This window comes from Triticum aestivum, chromosome 7B (genome assembly GCF_018294505.1).
Source record: "Triticum aestivum cultivar Chinese Spring chromosome 7B, IWGSC CS RefSeq v2.1, whole genome shotgun sequence".
In the NCBI taxonomy this organism is placed as follows: domain Eukaryota; kingdom Viridiplantae; phylum Streptophyta; class Magnoliopsida; order Poales; family Poaceae; genus Triticum; species Triticum aestivum.
Window position 1 is genome coordinate 642,887,230 of NC_057813.1, and position 17,473 is coordinate 642,904,702.

Genomic DNA, 17,473 nt, shown 5'->3' on the forward strand with positions numbered 1-17,473 from the left:
GAAGTTGATGCGAAAGGTAAGATGATTACTAGTAGTACCATATACTACTACATGGATTTGACGGAAAGATAAAAATACATACGAATCCATCAACGACATCCTCACGCCCTAGTGTGTCAGGTCACTAACCAACGTGTGAGGAGCAGCGGCGTTGGCGGCAAGCTCAATGTGCTTCTGATCAATGTTGTCCAAGGTTGCCCTACGGTCCAAGAAGGCCAACATCCTATCGTCCTCCTCTTGCATGTAGTAGTCCTTGTGGACGATTTGCGCGTAGACGTGGGTGATTATGTCGATGGTGTCTTGCTACGCCAGGCGCTGCGCGGCAAGCGCGACCTCGAGGTGGACATTCTCCGGTGCGATGGCGGGCAGTCGCAGGGCCACTAGTGCGTTGAAGAGGTTGTCACCATAGTGGCCGTTGAGGGTGGCGGGCATCGCAGAGCCTGGGCGCGTCGGCTGGAGGCGTACGTCAAAGTTGTCCGCGAGCTTCTTGATGACGGTGAACTTGACGAGGAAACCGATGAGGACCTCGTCGAACAAGGAGACGAAGCTGTCGTCCAAGCGGCCCCTCGCCCTGGCGGCCTCAAGCAATACCTGGAGACGTTCCTCGGTGCCGGGCCGCAGGCCGGCATCATGGACCATCTGGCACAGCCGGCTGATGCTCGCGCTCATCGCGTCCATGGGTCTAGCTTAGCTTCTAGTCAATTGATCTTGCGATTCGAGTGATCACTCTTGCCCTTGGTTAGCGTGCGTAGGTGCGTAGGATTTCGTACTACTCCTCGGCCCTCTACTGCACCTGCCTTTGGCTGTGTGATAGGTGGGCTAGTCACCCCTTGGGCCCACATGTCATTCACCCAAATGCAGTTGCAGTAAGTCAATGAAGCTGCATGTAATCCTATTAGTTAGCAAAAAGACATTAAGTTCTCTCGCCGATAGGAATAAAACAATACACCATGTATTTATTTACAGAGGGAGTAGTATATTTTTTGTGACATGCATTACTAGATATTTCTAGTCAAATACTAAAATCCAGATGGACGTGGTAGTACTCCTAAATCCAGACGGTGGTGCTACTAGTACTAGTAGTAGTACTACCAATGTAGTAGGAGTACTAGCACTGTACTACCCGTTGGTCAAATTATTACGTGTTGCTCCTCACAGTGAAGTGACAAGACCCTGCGCCGGAGATGACACCTGAGTATAGGCGCCATGTTCGGCATACCATAGTCAGCCTCACCATGTGCAGCCACTATCATCATGGCTGTAGAGCTAGCCTGCTTACAACAAGCCTTGTTCGACATAATTTCCCGTGCGTAGATGCCCGTGCATTGCACCAAACACCAAGATTGGGGGTGGACGGCGCCAGCAGCGGCCATGGCGCCAGATTTTTCCACGGCCTTCTAGATGTGGTGGGGAGGAGATAAGGCTGATTGTGAGAGACGAGGAGTTGTTTGTAAATAGGGAACAAGTGCGGGCATCGTTTTGCAAAAATGGAGAAGTTTGGTTTGTATGCGTCAGATCTAGATTCGACGGCTATTGGTGAAAGATGGGAGGCACAACATCATCACCAACTCAGGACCTATTTGATTCGCAGGATTTTGAAAACGCAGGAATAGGACATGGCAATATTACAAGTTTCAAACTGATATTACAAATGTTAGGAGTAATGCTGCACCTACGAAGAGGGAATTACTAGGAAGTTTACATAAGAACTTTTGTTACTTTAGGTGGATGCAGCATTATCGTACAAACTAAATCCACCGCCCTGACAAGTCACTAATGGGAAAATAAGTTTTTGAGTCTCTGGCCACTTGATGTTTCAAAAACAAATTCAGCTTTTGCGGAGACTTTGTCATTTAGGCTTAGACGCTTGCGGTGATCAGCACGCCATTCATTGTTGCGCTAGAGAACGCCAAACCTCATTACCTTGAGCACACTTGCCTCCAGAACAAAGAACCTGGCCAATTTAATCTCAGATGTGCTGCCTCGGTAGTCGATCAAATCAGTTTCTGTAAGATGGAGATCAAGGCATTCGATGAGATTGTTATAGTGCAACACATTATTCACTTTCGGGTCTTTTTTTATCTGCAAAAGAAGAGAACATATTAGAGCAGCTGGCTGTATAAGAATGTTGTGTCATCAGGAGGTACCAATATCATTTTCTCATACGATAGGATTGGCTGGCTAGTGATTCTCTCTCTCTCTCTCTCTCTCTCTCTCTCTCTCTTCGTTTCCTCTCATTTAACTAGGAGCACGTGAAGAGCTCGGGCATTTGTTGCCTTCCACTATGTGGCCGATGCCATATTTCGCAAAAGTATGCCACATAATATGCATCAATGTCAAATCAAAAGATTTTGGCACCGCTCTCGTGATGTGAGAGAGTTGGCACCGCTGTGAACACAGACCCACATGTATAAACAAATCAATCAAACCAACTACACCAGCCTCTCACTCTCCCAAACAAGTGTTTTTTTATTGCCTCAGTCCTCTCTCTCTCTCTTTCTCTCTCTCTCTCCCATGCAGTGTTTTTTCATTGCGTGAGTTAATTTGGCATCGGAGCAAAGTAGGTGATCCAGATTGGGGCACCAGGTGAGTAATGGAGGGCCATCGATGCCAAATGCATCACAAGTGAATTTGGCATGTGTTTTGGCCTACATAGCCCATTTTTGTACTCCCTTCGTCCCAAAATTCTTGTCTTAAATTTGTCTAAATACGGATGTATCTAGTTACATTTTAGTGTTAGATACATCCATATCTAAACAAATGTAAGACAAGAATTTTGGGACGGAGGGAATACTACCTCGTATTTAGTATAAAATTTTGATCATAGATTTACCTAAGAAAATGCCAATGCATGTCACTAAAAATTACACCATTTGAAATTATGTTCAAATACGAATCCAACGATATAGTTCTTAGTGACATGCATTAACATTTTGTCAGTTAAATCTATGGTCAAATTTTAATACTACAAAATTGGAAGAGTAAACCAGGACGGAGGTAGTACTTGCTCTTAGCGTAACCATAGAGTTACTTGAGTAGTCTAAGTTACTTTCCACTATGACTAGCCTAGGCTACTATAGTATTACAGCATAAAAACTGATCACGTGAGAAAAAATACTAAAAATATTTCTTTCGGTGCAATGCGTAGATGCGGTTTTGAGCACTACACTTGTCATCGTAATTTGGGAAAATTACGAAAAAATTGAGCTACATTGTGATTACCGTTTACTAATAGGAAAGAAGTTTCACCTCAATGAGTAGCTTCTCCGTGCACGAAAAGCATGTAAGGAATCCAACAACTTGATCCAGATTGGGGCCGATAGATTTTAGTGCCAAGATCTTCACTATGCGCATGGACTGGGTCAAGCTTGTGGGAATCATTTTCTAGAAGACGGTCGTAAATACATCAAGAAGAAATTTGAAAATGTGAATTTCAAGAAGACGGAGAAGAAGATGAGTGATGTACCTGAATGATTACGGATCCAATAAAGAGTTCGGAGAATTTGGCAGACGAGTACACCAACGCTGTCAATTTCGGCGCGTCAATGACTCTGATTTTTGTTGGACCTTGTAGATCCGATACAAGCAACCTCTCAAGGAAAGGCTCATTGTCAATGACCATAACGTGGAACAGCTGGACTGATCTCTTCCCAATTGATGTCTTGTTGAGGGGCCAGCAGGACACATAAATCCATCGGAGATTCATCGAGGCGATGTGGAGGCCAATGAACCCGTGGATCTGCTCAAGACGAAGGTACTCGAGCGCAGTACAGCTGCGGAGAAGATGCTCCATAGCCTTCTTCGAGATGACAACATCGAAGAGGTCGATCTGCTTGAGTTGAGGGAGAAGAAGGGCGGGCGCGGCATTAATCTGGGAAGATAGCAGGAGCTGAAGCTGGCGCGGTGCAGCGTTGGCGTGAGGCGGAGCACGGACGGCGGCAGAGAGCGACATCGTCCAGCTTCAAAGATGAGCCCCTCGAGCTGATCTAGGGCGGGGATAAGAACCACTCGTTGAACTTGGGTTGCACCTTGCAGTTGGTATTGAACATGCGGATGTCAAGGCGTCTGGCTGGCCCAGGGTGCAATGAAAGGATCTTGGAGACTGTGGCCATGCGTTTGCAACCCCCGTCGCAGAGGCAGCTGTCGACGACGAGGTTGAGGGGGACGCGACGCCAGAGGGGGCACCACCGCCGGGAGAGCAGGGCTGTCCGCACGGTAGATTTGGTGGGGAGGGCCGATGATGACGAGCAGCATGTCGTCGGGGAGGCTGCTGATGAAGTCCAGGCTCGTCGGATGGAGTTTTGGCTCGAGCCGCCTCTGCTTGTTGGCTACCTCACCGTCCATCTCAACCGGCGGTGATGCCGGTGTACACGTGTGCTGGTGTGTGTTGTGTGTTGGGTGTGCGCGAGTGCGTCCTTCTGTGCATGCCACCACACAGTGGTGAATTGTGCGCGAGTGCGTCCTTCACACGCAAGAAGTGTGTCCTCAATGCGCCCTCAATTTACTAGCGTGCGGGGTGCTACCCCGAGTGGTTTCAACTTTGTTTACTTCACCGCGTGTCAGATGGGCCTCTAGTTTACTTATTTTCACCCACTGCCACATGGGCCAGCACACGAAGATACAGAACACGAGCTGACAAGGCAGCATGTGGACTGGTTGACCGGTCAACTAAACAATATACGGAGCTATACGCTGACACAGTGAGCGTATAATCCATCGGTATAGAGAGTTCGAGTGAGAGGAGAGGCTCGCGAGAGATAGCAGAGAGAGAGAGAGAGAAAGAGCTACTCCCTCCGTTCGATAATGTAGTTCCAACATTTTTTTTAAAGTCAAACTTTTGAAACTTTGACCAAGTTTATAAAGAAATTACTTATATCTACAATACCAAAGATAAATGATAGTATGAAGTAAGTACATGTTGTGATGAATCTAATGATTGTTCCAGATGTAAATGTTTTTCTCCACATATACTTGGTCAAACTTTTCTGAGGTTTGACTTTTCAAAACATCCATATGCTTATGGACGTGATAGAGTCTCTAACTAGAGAGAGAGAGAGAAATAGAAAGAGTGAGTGAAAAAAGTGTGTGTGCGTGTGTGAAAGAGACATGGACAACACACGACAAAAGTAGAGAAAAAGCATGCGTATCTTATGCAAACATATCACACATGCATCTTTGACAACGGAGGCAAGGTGAGGAGATAGTGTGTGGTTGTTTGGAACCGAGAGAACAAGACCCCTAGCACGTGGCCAAGAGGGGTCTGACAAACAAGGGAGAGAGGTCGAGAGAGACGTACGGAGAAAATGCAGACATGGGGAGGAGAGAGTGTATGTTTTTCATAGAGAGATCCCATGGAGATCGTGATGGGACTACATGGGTGGGAGATCGAGTGACAAGGTGTGTGTGCGATAGAAGATGCTCCGAGAGATATCGAGATAGACGTATGGATGGAAGGAGACAATACGTGTGTTCCTGATGGCTAGTAAGAGATAATCATACTTAGGAGGGGGGAGTGCTTGTGCCTATGATGGAGTGAGGGATTATGGTACTTAGGGGGTGCGTGTCACATGGAGAGAGAACAAGGGCGGGGAGTGTTGGATGGGTCTATATGTATAGCGCGAGTGAGACATTTGTATGTGTGAAGCAGGGAGATATAAGGTCAGTTTGGCTTGCGTCCTGAGCATCTTTTGCCTGGCCTGGGGTTGTGGCTGGATTTCATGCACGCTTGTTTGGTTGCTACCCTATGAAAAAGAAAGCCCGCCTGGCCTGGATTCCCTTGCACTTAAATTAGCCTGGCTGGACTCTAGACACTTCAAGTAGCCTGGCCCAGGCGACCGATTTCGAACGCCTGGCCGTGCCTGGTCATGCGGCCACGAGGCTAACAGCAACCTAGATGGATATTAGCATTAAATAATTGCTGCATGGATTGATTGATGGGACGTTGATGCTTTGCCTGGCCTAGGCACGAACCAAATGCTTCAGCACCACACAAGCCTGGCCAGGCAGAAATATTTCACATCTCACGTCCACACCAGGTAGTACTGGCCATCAAGGCATGAGGGTCAGGTCACGAACCAAACTGACCAATAAAGTTTAAGAGAGATTGAGGAGCCCCGATAAGGCTGAGTACTGCGTCAGATAGCTGAGAGGGGGAAAGAGATATTCCATCCGCTCGATAATGCAGTGCATGTAAATTTTTTAGAAGTCAAACTTTGGAAACTTTGATCAGGTTTACGCAAAAGTTATTTATATCTACAATACCAAATATACATCATACAAAACTACATCTCATGGTGAATCTAATGGTATATGTTTGCCGTTCTAGATGTAAAAAAAATTTCTCCACGTACATGGTCAAACTTTGTGATGTTTGACTTTTCAATAAATCTATATGCTATGGATCGAGGAGAGTGCCTAAGTCAAGACAGATCAAGTGCGTGTGAAGGAGAATGAGTAAGTGTGCAAAAAGAGTATGTGTGTGAAAGAGAATTGACAACAAACGATAAATTAGAGAGAGAGAGAGTGTGTGTGTGTGTGTGTTTTCGTTTCTTATGTGAACATATCACGCATGCATCTCCGAGATAGAAAAGTGAGGCAAGGAGATACACGAAGATAGCTAGTGGTGTGATTGTTTGCAACGGAGAGAGACACCCCTGTAGCACATGTCTAATAGAGGTATGGCCAACAAGGAACAAAGGTCGAGAGGGACACATGGAGGACATGGACGCATGGGGAGGGAGAGAGGGTGTGTTTGTGATAGAGAGATCCCCTCGAGATCGTGAGGGGACTATATGGGTGGGAGATCGAGGGAGGTGTGTGCGCGATAGAAAGATGCCGCAAGAGAAATCGAGATAGACCATGCACATGTTTGTGATGGAGACTAAGATTAGCTAGTCATATACATATAGGGGGGACTGTGTGTGCCTACAATTGAGTGAGAGACCATCATACTTGGCTAGCTAGGCATGAGATTGTGTGTGTGTGTGCGTGTGAGATGGAGAGAGAACGAGGGAGAGAGATAGAGTTTTAGATGGGCCTATTGAGTGTGAGTGAGATATGCATGTGTATGTGTGACCCAGGTGGATGGAGAGTTTGAGAGAGGGGGGGAGAGCTCCGAGACGACAGAGTGGTGCGTGAGAGAGTTACGGGCAACGAACAAAGGAATTTGTGTGCGTACGATGAGTGCACTGATACGTCTCCAACGTATCTATAATTTTTGATTGTTCCATGCTATTATATTACCTGTTTTGGATGTTTATGGGCTTTACTTTACACATTTATATCATTTTTGGGACTAACATACTAACCGAAGGCCCAACCCGTATTGTTGTTTTTTTGCCTACTTCCGTATTTCGAAGAAAAGGAATATCAAATGGAGTCCAAACGGAATGAAACCTTCGGGAGCGTGATTTTAGGAACGAACGCGATCCAGATGACTTGGAGTGCAAGTCAATAAGCAGTCGAGGCAGCCACGAGGGTGGAGGGCGCCCCCTATCTCGTGGGCCCCTCGGGCGTCCACCGACCTACTTCTTCCTCCTATATATACCCATGTACCCCGAGAACATCAAATGCGAACATGAAAAACTATTTCCAGCACCATAACCTTCTGTATCCGCGAGATCCCATCTTGGAGCCTTCGTCGGTGCTCCGCCGGAGGGGGAATCAACCATGGAGGGCTTCTACATCAACACCATAGCCCCTCCGATGAGTTGTGAGTAGTTTACCATAGACCTTCGGGCCCATAGTTAATAGCTAGATGGCTTATTCTCTCTTTTTGGATCTCAATTCCATGTTCTCCTCGATCTTCTTGGAGATCTATTCGATGTAACTCTTTTTGCGGTCTGTTTGTCGAGATCCGATGAATTGTGGGTTTATGATCAAGTTTATATATGAGAAATATTTGAATCTCCTCAATTCTTTTATGTGTGATTAAGTTATCTTTGCAAGTCTCTTCGAATTATAAGTTTGGTTTGGACTACTAGATTGATCTTTCTTGCAATGGGAGAAGTGCTTAGCTTTGGGTTCAATCTTGCGGTGTCCTTTCCCAGTGACAGCAGGGGCAGCAAGGCATGTATTGTATTGTTGCCATTGAGGATAAAAAGATGTGGTTTATATCATATTGCATGAGTTTATCACTCTAAATCATGTCATCTTTCTTAATGTGTTACTCTATTCTTTATGAACTTAATACTCTAGATGCATGCTGGATAGCGGTCGATGTGTGGAGTAAAAGTAGTAGATGCAGGCAGGAGTCGGTCTACTTGTCACGGACGTGATGCCTATATACATGATCATGCCTAGATAATCTCATAATTATTCGCTTTTCTATCAATTGCTCGACAGTAATTTGTTCACCCACCGTAATACTTATGCTATCTTGAGAGAAGCCACTAGTGAAACTATGGCCCCCGGGTCTATCTTTTATCATATAAGCTTTCAATCTACTTTTATTTGCATCTTTACTTTCCCAATCTATATTATTAAATACCAAAAATATATTTATCGTATCATATTATCTCTATCAGATCTCACTTTCGCATGTGGCCGTGAAGGGATTGACAACCCCTTTATTGCGTTGGTTGCGAGTTCTTTGTTTGTTTGTGTAGGTGCATGGGACTTTTGAGGAGCCTCCTACTGGATTGATACCTTGGTTCTCAAAAACTAAGGGAAATACTTATGCTACTATTGCTGCATCACCCTTTCCTCTTCAAGGAAAACAAACGCAAGCTCAAGACATGGCAAGAAGGATTTCTGGCGCCGTTGCCGAGGAGGTCTTCGCTCAAGTCAAGACACACCAAGTACCCATCACAAACTCATCTCCCTCGCATTTACATTATTTGCCGTTTGTCTCTCGTTTTCCTCTCCCCCACTTAACCCTTGCTGTTTTATTCGGCCTCTCTTTCCCAATCTTCTCCTCTCTCTTTCGCTTGCCTTTTTGTTTGCTTGTGTGTTGGATTACTTGTCTCCATGGTTCAAGATAATACCAAATTGTGTGATTTCTCCAATACCAATAATAATGATTTCCTTAGTACTCCGATTGCTCCTCTTGATGATGTTGATTCTTGTGAAATCAATACTGCTTTGCTGAATCTTGTTATGAAATATCAATTCACTGGCCTTCCTAGTGAAGATGTCGCTACCCATCTAAACAACTTCTTTGATTTGTGTGAGATGCAAAAGAAGAAAGATACGGATAATGATATTGTTAAATTGAAGTTATTTCCGTTTTCACTTAGAGATCATGTTAAAGTTTGGTTTTCGTCTTTGCCTAAAAATACCATTGATTCTTGGAACAAGTGCAAAGATGCTTTTATCTCTAAATATTTTGCTCCTGCTAAGATCATCACCCTTAGGAACGATATTATGAATTTTAAACAACTTGATCATGAGCATGTTGCCCAATCTTGGGAAAGAATGAAATTGATGATTCGCAATTGCGCTACTCATGGTTTGAATTTATGGATGATCATACAAAATTTCTATGCCGGGTTGAATTTTGCTTCTAGAAATCTTTTAGATTCGGCCGCGGGAGGCACGTTTATGGAAATCACTTTTAGGAGATTCTACAAAACTTCTTGATAATATTACGGCTAATTATTCTCAATGGCACACCGAAAGATCTACTAGTAAAAAAGTGCATGCTATTGAAGAAATTAATGTTTTGAGTGGAAAGATGGATGAACTTATGAAATTATTTGCTACTAAGAGTGCTCCTCTTGATCCCAATGATATGCCTTTGTCTACTTTGATTGAGAATAATAATGAATCTATGGATGTGAATTTTGTTGGTAGGAATAGTTTTGGAAACAATGCTTATAGAGGAAACTTTAATCCTAGACCGTTCCCTAGTAATTCCTCTAATAATTATGGAAATTCCTACAATAATTCTTATGGTAATTTTAATAAGATGCCCTCTGATTTTGAGAATAGTGTTAAAGAATTTATGATCTCTCAAAAGAATTTTAATGCCTTGCTTGATGAAAAATTGCTCAAAGTTGATGATTTGGCTAGGAACGTTGATAGACTTTCGCTTTATGTTGATTCTCTGAAACTTAGATCTAGTCCTCCTAAGCATCATATCAATGAGTCTCTCAAAGCTATGATAATTTCCATTGATGAGTGCAAAGAAAGAACCGCTAGATTGCGTGCTAAGAAAGATTGCTTTATAAAGGCGTGTTCTTCTAGTTTCCATGAAAATAATGATGAAGATCTTAAAGTTATTGATGTGTCCCCTATTAGATCTTTGTTTTACAATATGAATCTTAATAATGATGGGACTGGAGATGATTCAACTTTAGTTAAAAGGCGTCCCAATGATTCGGAGTTTTTAGACCTGGATAATAAATTTGGTAAAAGTGGGATTGGAGAGGTCAAGACTTTAAATAGCATTGAACCCACTATCTTGGATTTCAAGGAATTTAATTATGATAATTGTTCTTTAGAAGGTTGTATTTCCTTGTTGCAATCCATTGTGAATTCTCCTCATGCTTATAGTCAAAATAAAGCTTTTACCAAACATATTGTTGATGCCTTGATGCAATCTTTTGATGAAAAACTTAATTTGGAAGTTTCTATACCTTGAAAACTTAATGATGAGTGGGAACCTACTATAAAGATTAAAATTAAAGATCATGAGTGTTATGCTTTATGTGATTTGGGTGCTAGTGTTTCCACGATTCCGAAAACTTTATGTGATATTCTAGGTTTCCATGATCTTCATGATTGCTCTTTAAATTTGCACCTTGCGGATGACACCATTAAAAAGCCAATGGGAAGGATCAATGATGTTCTCATTGTTTCAAATAGAAATTTGGTGCCCGTAGATTTTATCGTTCTTGATATAGATTGCAATCTTTCTTGTCCTATTATTCTTGGTAGACCTTTCCATAGAACGATTGGCGCGATTATTGATATGAAGGAAGGGAATATTAGATTCCAATTTCCATTAACGAAAGGCATGGAGCACTTTCCAAGAAATAAATTCAAATTACCTTATGAATCTATCATGCGAGCTACTTATGAATTGAGTGCTAAAGATGGTACTACTTGGATCTATCCTCGCTTATATGCCTAGCTAGGGGCGTTAAACGATAGCGCTAGTTGGGAGGCAACCCAATTTTTTTTGTTTTTTTTTGTTTTTGTTCCTGTTTAGTAATAAATTTTGCATCTACCTTCAGTTTAGATGTGTTTTTTTTAATTAGTGTTTGTGCCAAGTAGAACCTATAGGATAGCCTATGGTGATAGTTAATTTGATTCTGCTGAAAAACAGAAACTTTGCACGCACGAAATTAGTTTTGTTAATTCACCGAAACGTGCTTTTTCTTTGATTCTTTTTTCTGTAGATCAATAGACAAATTGTCCAGGACTTCCTATTTTGGTAGGATTTGTAGAGTTCCAGAAGTATTCGTGGGTTACAGATTGCTACATACTGTTCTGTTTTTGACAGATTCTGCCTTTCGTGTACTGTTTGCTTATTTTGATGCATCTATGGCTAGTATTAAGTGGTATGAACCATATAGAAATTGAAATACAATATGTTTAACACCAATATAAATAAATAATGATTTCATTACAGTACCTTATGTGGTGGTTTTGCTTTCTTTCACTAACGGAGCTTATGAGATTTCCTGTTGAGTTTTGTGTTGTGAAGTTTTCAAGTTTTGGGTAAAGATTTGATGGACTATGGAATAAGGAATGGAAAGAGCCTAAGCTTGGGGATGCCCATGGAACCCCAATATATTCAAGAATAGCCAAAATCCTAAGCTTTGGTATGCCCCCGGAAGGCATCCCCTCTTTCGTCTTCATTTATCGGTAACTTTACTTGGAGCCATATTTTTATTCGCCACATGATATGTGTTTTGCTTGGAGCGTCTTGTATGGTATTATTATTTGCTTTTTAGTTTTCCACAATCATCTTTGCTGTAAACACCTTTTGTGAGAAACCCACTTGATTAGAATTTGTTAGAATATGCTATGTGCTTCACTTATATCTTTTGAGCTAGATAGTATTTGCTCTAGTGCTTCACTTATATCTTTTAGAGCACGGCGGTGGATTAATTTTGAAAAAATTGTTGATCTCTCATGCTTCACTTATATTATTTTGAGAGTCTTTTAGAACAGCATGGTAGTGCTATGGTTATAAATTTGGTCCTAGAATGATGAGCATCCAAGTTGGGTATAATAAAAACTATCATAGAAAGTGCATAAAACACTAGGATCAATTTGATGCTTGATAATTGTTTTGAGATATAGAGGTGGTAATGTTAGAGTCATGCTAGTGGGTAATTATAAAATTGAGAAATACTTGTGTTGAAGTTGGCAAGTCCCGTAGCATGCACGTATGGTAAAAGTTATGTGACAAATTTGTTGGATGAGGTGCTCTTTTGATTGTCTTCCTTATGAGTGGAGGTCGGGATCGCGTGATGGTTAACTCCTACCAACCCTTCCCCTAGGAGCATGCGTAGTAGTACTTTGCTTTGAGGGCAATTGCAATAAGTATATGAGTTCTTTATTACTAATGTGAGTCCATGGATATACGCACACTCACCCTTCCACTTTGCTAGCCTCTATTATACCTCGCAACTTTCGCCGGTATCATGCACCCATTATTTCCCTTCCTCAAAACAACCACCATACCTACCTATCATGGCATTTCCATAGCCATTCCGAGATATATTGGCATGCAACTTTCCACCATTTCATTATTATGACACGCTATATCATTGTCATATTGCTCTTTCCATGATCATGTAGTAAACATTGTATTTGTGGCAAGGCCACCCTCATAATTTTCATACATGTCACTCTTGATTCATTGCATATCCCGGTACACCGCCGGAGGCATTCATATAGAGTCATATTTTGTTCTAAGTGTTGAGTTGTAATTCTCGAGTTGTCAATTAATAAAAGTGTGATGATCTTCATTATTAGAGCATTGTCCCAAGTGAGGAAAGGATGATGAGACTTTGGACAAAAGAAAAAAAAGAGGCCCAAAGAGCTCACCAAATAAAAAAAGAAAGGCCAAATAAAAAAAGAAAGGCCAAATAAAAAATAAAAAAATGTGAGAAAAAGAGAGAAGGGACAATGTTGCTATCTCTTTTCCACAATTGTGCTTCGAAATAGCACCATGATCTTCATGATAGAGAGTCTCTTATGTTGTCACTTTCATATACTAGTGGGAATTTTTCATTATAGAACTTGGCTTGTATATTCCAATGATGGGCTTCCTCAAAATGCCCTAGGTCTTCGTGAGCAAGCGAGTTGGATGCACACCCACTTAGTTTCTTTTGTTGAGCTTTCATACATTTATAGCTCTAGTGCATCCGTTGCATGGCAATCCCTACTCACTCACATTGATATCTATTGATGGGCATCTCCATAGCCCGTTGATACACCTAGTTGATGTGAGACTATCTTCTCCCCTTTTTGTCCTCACAACCACCACCATATACCACCATAGTGCTATGTCCATGGCTTGCGCTCATGTATTGTGCAAGAGTTGAAAAAGCTAAAGCACGTTAAAAAGTATGAACCTATTGCTTGGCTGAAACCGGGGTTGTGCATGATGGGAGTATTTTGTGTAATGAAAATGAAGCATGTCCTAACTATATGATTTTGTAGGGATACGCTTTCTTTGGCTATGCTATTCTGATAGGACATGATTATTTGTTAGTATGCTTCGAATCATTACTCTTTTTTACGTTTTATAAGCTTTTATCTTGAATCATTTGGATCTGAACAATCATGCCACAATAAAGAAAATTACATTGAGAATTATGCTAGGTAGCATTCCACATCAAAAATTCTGTTTTTATCATTTACCTACTCGAGGACGAGCAGGAATTAAGCTTGGGATGCTTGATACGTCTCCAACGTATCTATAATTTTTTATTGTTCCATGCTATTAAATTTCCCGTTTTGGATGTTTATGGGCTTTACTTTACACATTTATATCATTTTTGGGACTAACCTACTAACCTGAGGCCCAGCCCATATTGCTGTTTTTTTCCTATTCCAGTATTTCGAAGAAAGGGAATATCAAACAGAGTCCAAATGGAATGAAACCTTCGGGAGCGTGATTTTTGGAACGAACGTGATCCAGAGGACTTGGAGTGCAAGTCAAGAAGCAGACGAGGCAGCCATGAGGGTGGAGGGCGTGCCCACCCCTACTAGGTGCGCCCCCCCTATCTCGTGGGCCCCTTGGGCGTCCACCGACCTACTTCTTCCTCCTATATATAACCACGTACCTCGAGAACATCAAAGGAGACCACGAAAAACTATTTCCACCACCGTAACCTTTTGTATCCGTGAGAACCCATCTTGGAGCCTTCGCCGACGCTCCGACGGAGGGGGAATCGACCAGGGAGGGCTTCTACATCAACACCATAGCCCCTCCGATGAGTTGTGAGTAGTTTTCCACAGACCTTTGGGTCCATAGTTATTAGCTAGATGGCTTCTTCTCTCTTTTTGGATCTCAATACCATGTTCTCCTCGATCTTCTTGGAGATCTATTCGATGTAACTCTTTTTGCGGTGTGTTTGTCGAGATCCAATGAATTGTGGGTTTATGATCAACTTTATCTATGAGAAATATTTGAATCTCCTCTGAATTCTTTTATGTGTGATTAAGTTATCATTGCAACTCTCTTCGAATTATTAGTTTGGTTTGGCCTACTAGATTGATCTTTCTTGCAATGGGAGAAGTGCTTAGCTTTGGGTTCAATCTTGCGGTTTCCTTTCCCAGTGACAGCAGGGGCAGCAAGGCATGTATTGTATTGTTGCCATCGAGGATAAAAAGATGGGGTTTATATCATATTGCATGAGTTTATCCCTCTACATCATCTCATCTTTCTTAATGCGTTACTCTGTTCTTTATGAACTTAATACTCTAGATGCATGCTGGATAGCGGTCTATGTGTGGAGTAATAGTAGTAGATGCAGGCAGGAGTCGGTCTACTTGTCACGGACGTGATGCCTATATACATAATCATGCCTAGATAATCTCATAATTATTCTCTTTTCTATCAATTGCTCGACAGTAATTTGTTCACCCACCGTAATACTTATGCTATCTTGAGAGAAGCCACTAGTGAAACCTATGGCCCCCAGGTCTATCTCTTATCATATAAGCTTTCAATCTACTTTTATTTGCATCTTTAATTTTCCAATCCATATTATAAAATACACAAAATATATTTATCTTATCATATTATCTCTATCAGATCTCACTTTCGCAAGTGGCCGTGAAGGGATTGACAACCCCTTTATTGCGTTGGTTGCGAGTTCTTTGTTTGTTTATGTAGGTGTGTGGGACTTTTGAGGAGCCTCCTACTAGATTGATACCTTGGTTCTCAAAAATTGAGGGAAATACTTATGCTACTATTACTGCATCACCCTTCCCTCTTCAAGGAAAACCAACGCAAGCTCAAGACGTAGCATGCACCCAAGATATCTAGCTTGGACTAGCTAGAGTATCATACATAGTGTGCGAGAGAGACCTATAGATGGTGTATATATGCATGCGAACTAGAAAGACCCCCCCCCCCCACACACACACACAAACAAAGAGAGAGATATGGAGAGAAAGGGAGAGGGACCAACAAGGTTTTTGTGTCGGATGCGTGCGACAGAATTGAAGATTGTGAGAGAGAGAGAGAGAGAGAGAGAGAGAGGGAGGGAGAGAGAGAGAGAGAGAGGGAGAGAGAACAGGAGTCCGGGAGAGGGGGAGGTCGCGTTTTATGCATCAAAGACTGATATAAACCATGTTTCGATATAAACTTGCATTCAAATATTTAAATTGGAGAACATGTTGTCTGCAATTCACACATGAACGGATATATGCGTATATCAAACAAGTTCATTAATTTGACTTTCAACATGTTCATGGAGTACTATAATACTGCACAACATGCTACTCGATTGAGGTGTTCAATTTTGGATTTAGTCACTATTGTGACCAAGTGAACGAGCTATTTCATCGAATCGAGATATTTCATTTTGGGTTTGATTCGCGTTTTTGAGTGGGTCAACTATTTGTCATATAGTAAATCGCTAGCAACGAGCATGTAAAAACACATTAGTCCCGAGCATCATCTCTCCATCTAAAAAAGAAGTGGCAAGCTAATATTTCAAAATTTGATTCGAATTGACTTGAGGTAGACGTGGATGCTCATTCTCCCAAAATTTGAACGAACCGTTAAACATCCTCTGCTCGGTGGAATTCGCCCGAGCAAATAAATGGGAGACGCAAAATCACCATCCTATGTGGAACATGCATCAATTGGCCCGTTGTACATCAAGGGTAGGTTCGTAACTTCATCCAAGCGTGCCTTCTCCTCGGCCGAAATGACATGTGCCGAATAATTCATAAACCATGGTCGCCAAAACATGCTCTCCTCGCCCGAAATCGCTCGCGCCCACTATTTCAAAACACGCTCTCCTCGCCTGAAATCGCTCGCGCCCACTATAGTTCAAAACACGCCCTCCTCGCCCGAAATCGTTCCCGCCCACTATTTGGGGAGAAGCAAAGTTACTCTACTATCCCCGACCCTCAGTACACAGACCCAAGCCGAGAAGCCTAAAGGCAGGGGTAGAACTGTAACTCCCCCTCACATTTCAGACAAATGCGTCCGTAAGACATGGTTCCACTCCCCTCCCAATTCCCCCCCCCCCGCCCCTCCCTCACATTCCAGGACTTCCTATTTTGGTAGGATTTGTAGAGTTCCAAAAGTATTGGAGGGTTACAGATTGCTACATATTGTTCTGTTTTTGACAGATTCTGCCTTTCGTGTACTGTTTGCTTATTTTGATGCATCTATGGCTAGCATTAAGTGGTATGAACCATATAGAACTTGAAATATAGTATGTTTAACACCAATATAAATAAATAATGATTTCATTACAGTACCTTATGTGGTGGTTTTGCTTTCTTTCACTAACGGAGCTTATGAGATTTCCTGTTGAGTTTTGTGTTGTGAAGTTTTCAAGTTTTGGGTAAAGATTTGATGGACTATGGAATAAGGAATGGAAAGAGCCTAACCTTGGGGATGCCCATGGAACCCCAATATATTCAAGAATAGCCAAAATCCTAAGCTTGGGTATGCCCCCGGAAGGCATCCCCTCTTTCGTCTTCATTTATCGGTAACTTTACTTGGAGCTATATTTTTATTCGCCACATGATATGTGTTTTGCTTGGAGCATCTTGTATGGTATTATTATTTGCTTTTTAGTTTTCCACAATCATCTTTGCTGTAAACACCTTTTGTGAGAAACCCACTTGATTAGAATTTGTTAGAATATGCTATGTGCTTCACTTATATCTTTTGAGCTAGATAGTATTTGCTCTAGTGCTTCACTTATATCTTTTAGAGCACGGCGGTGGATTAATTTTGAAGAAATTGTTGATCTCTCATGCTTCACTTATATTATTTTGAGAGTCTTTTAGAACAGCATGGTAGTGCTATGGTTATAAATTT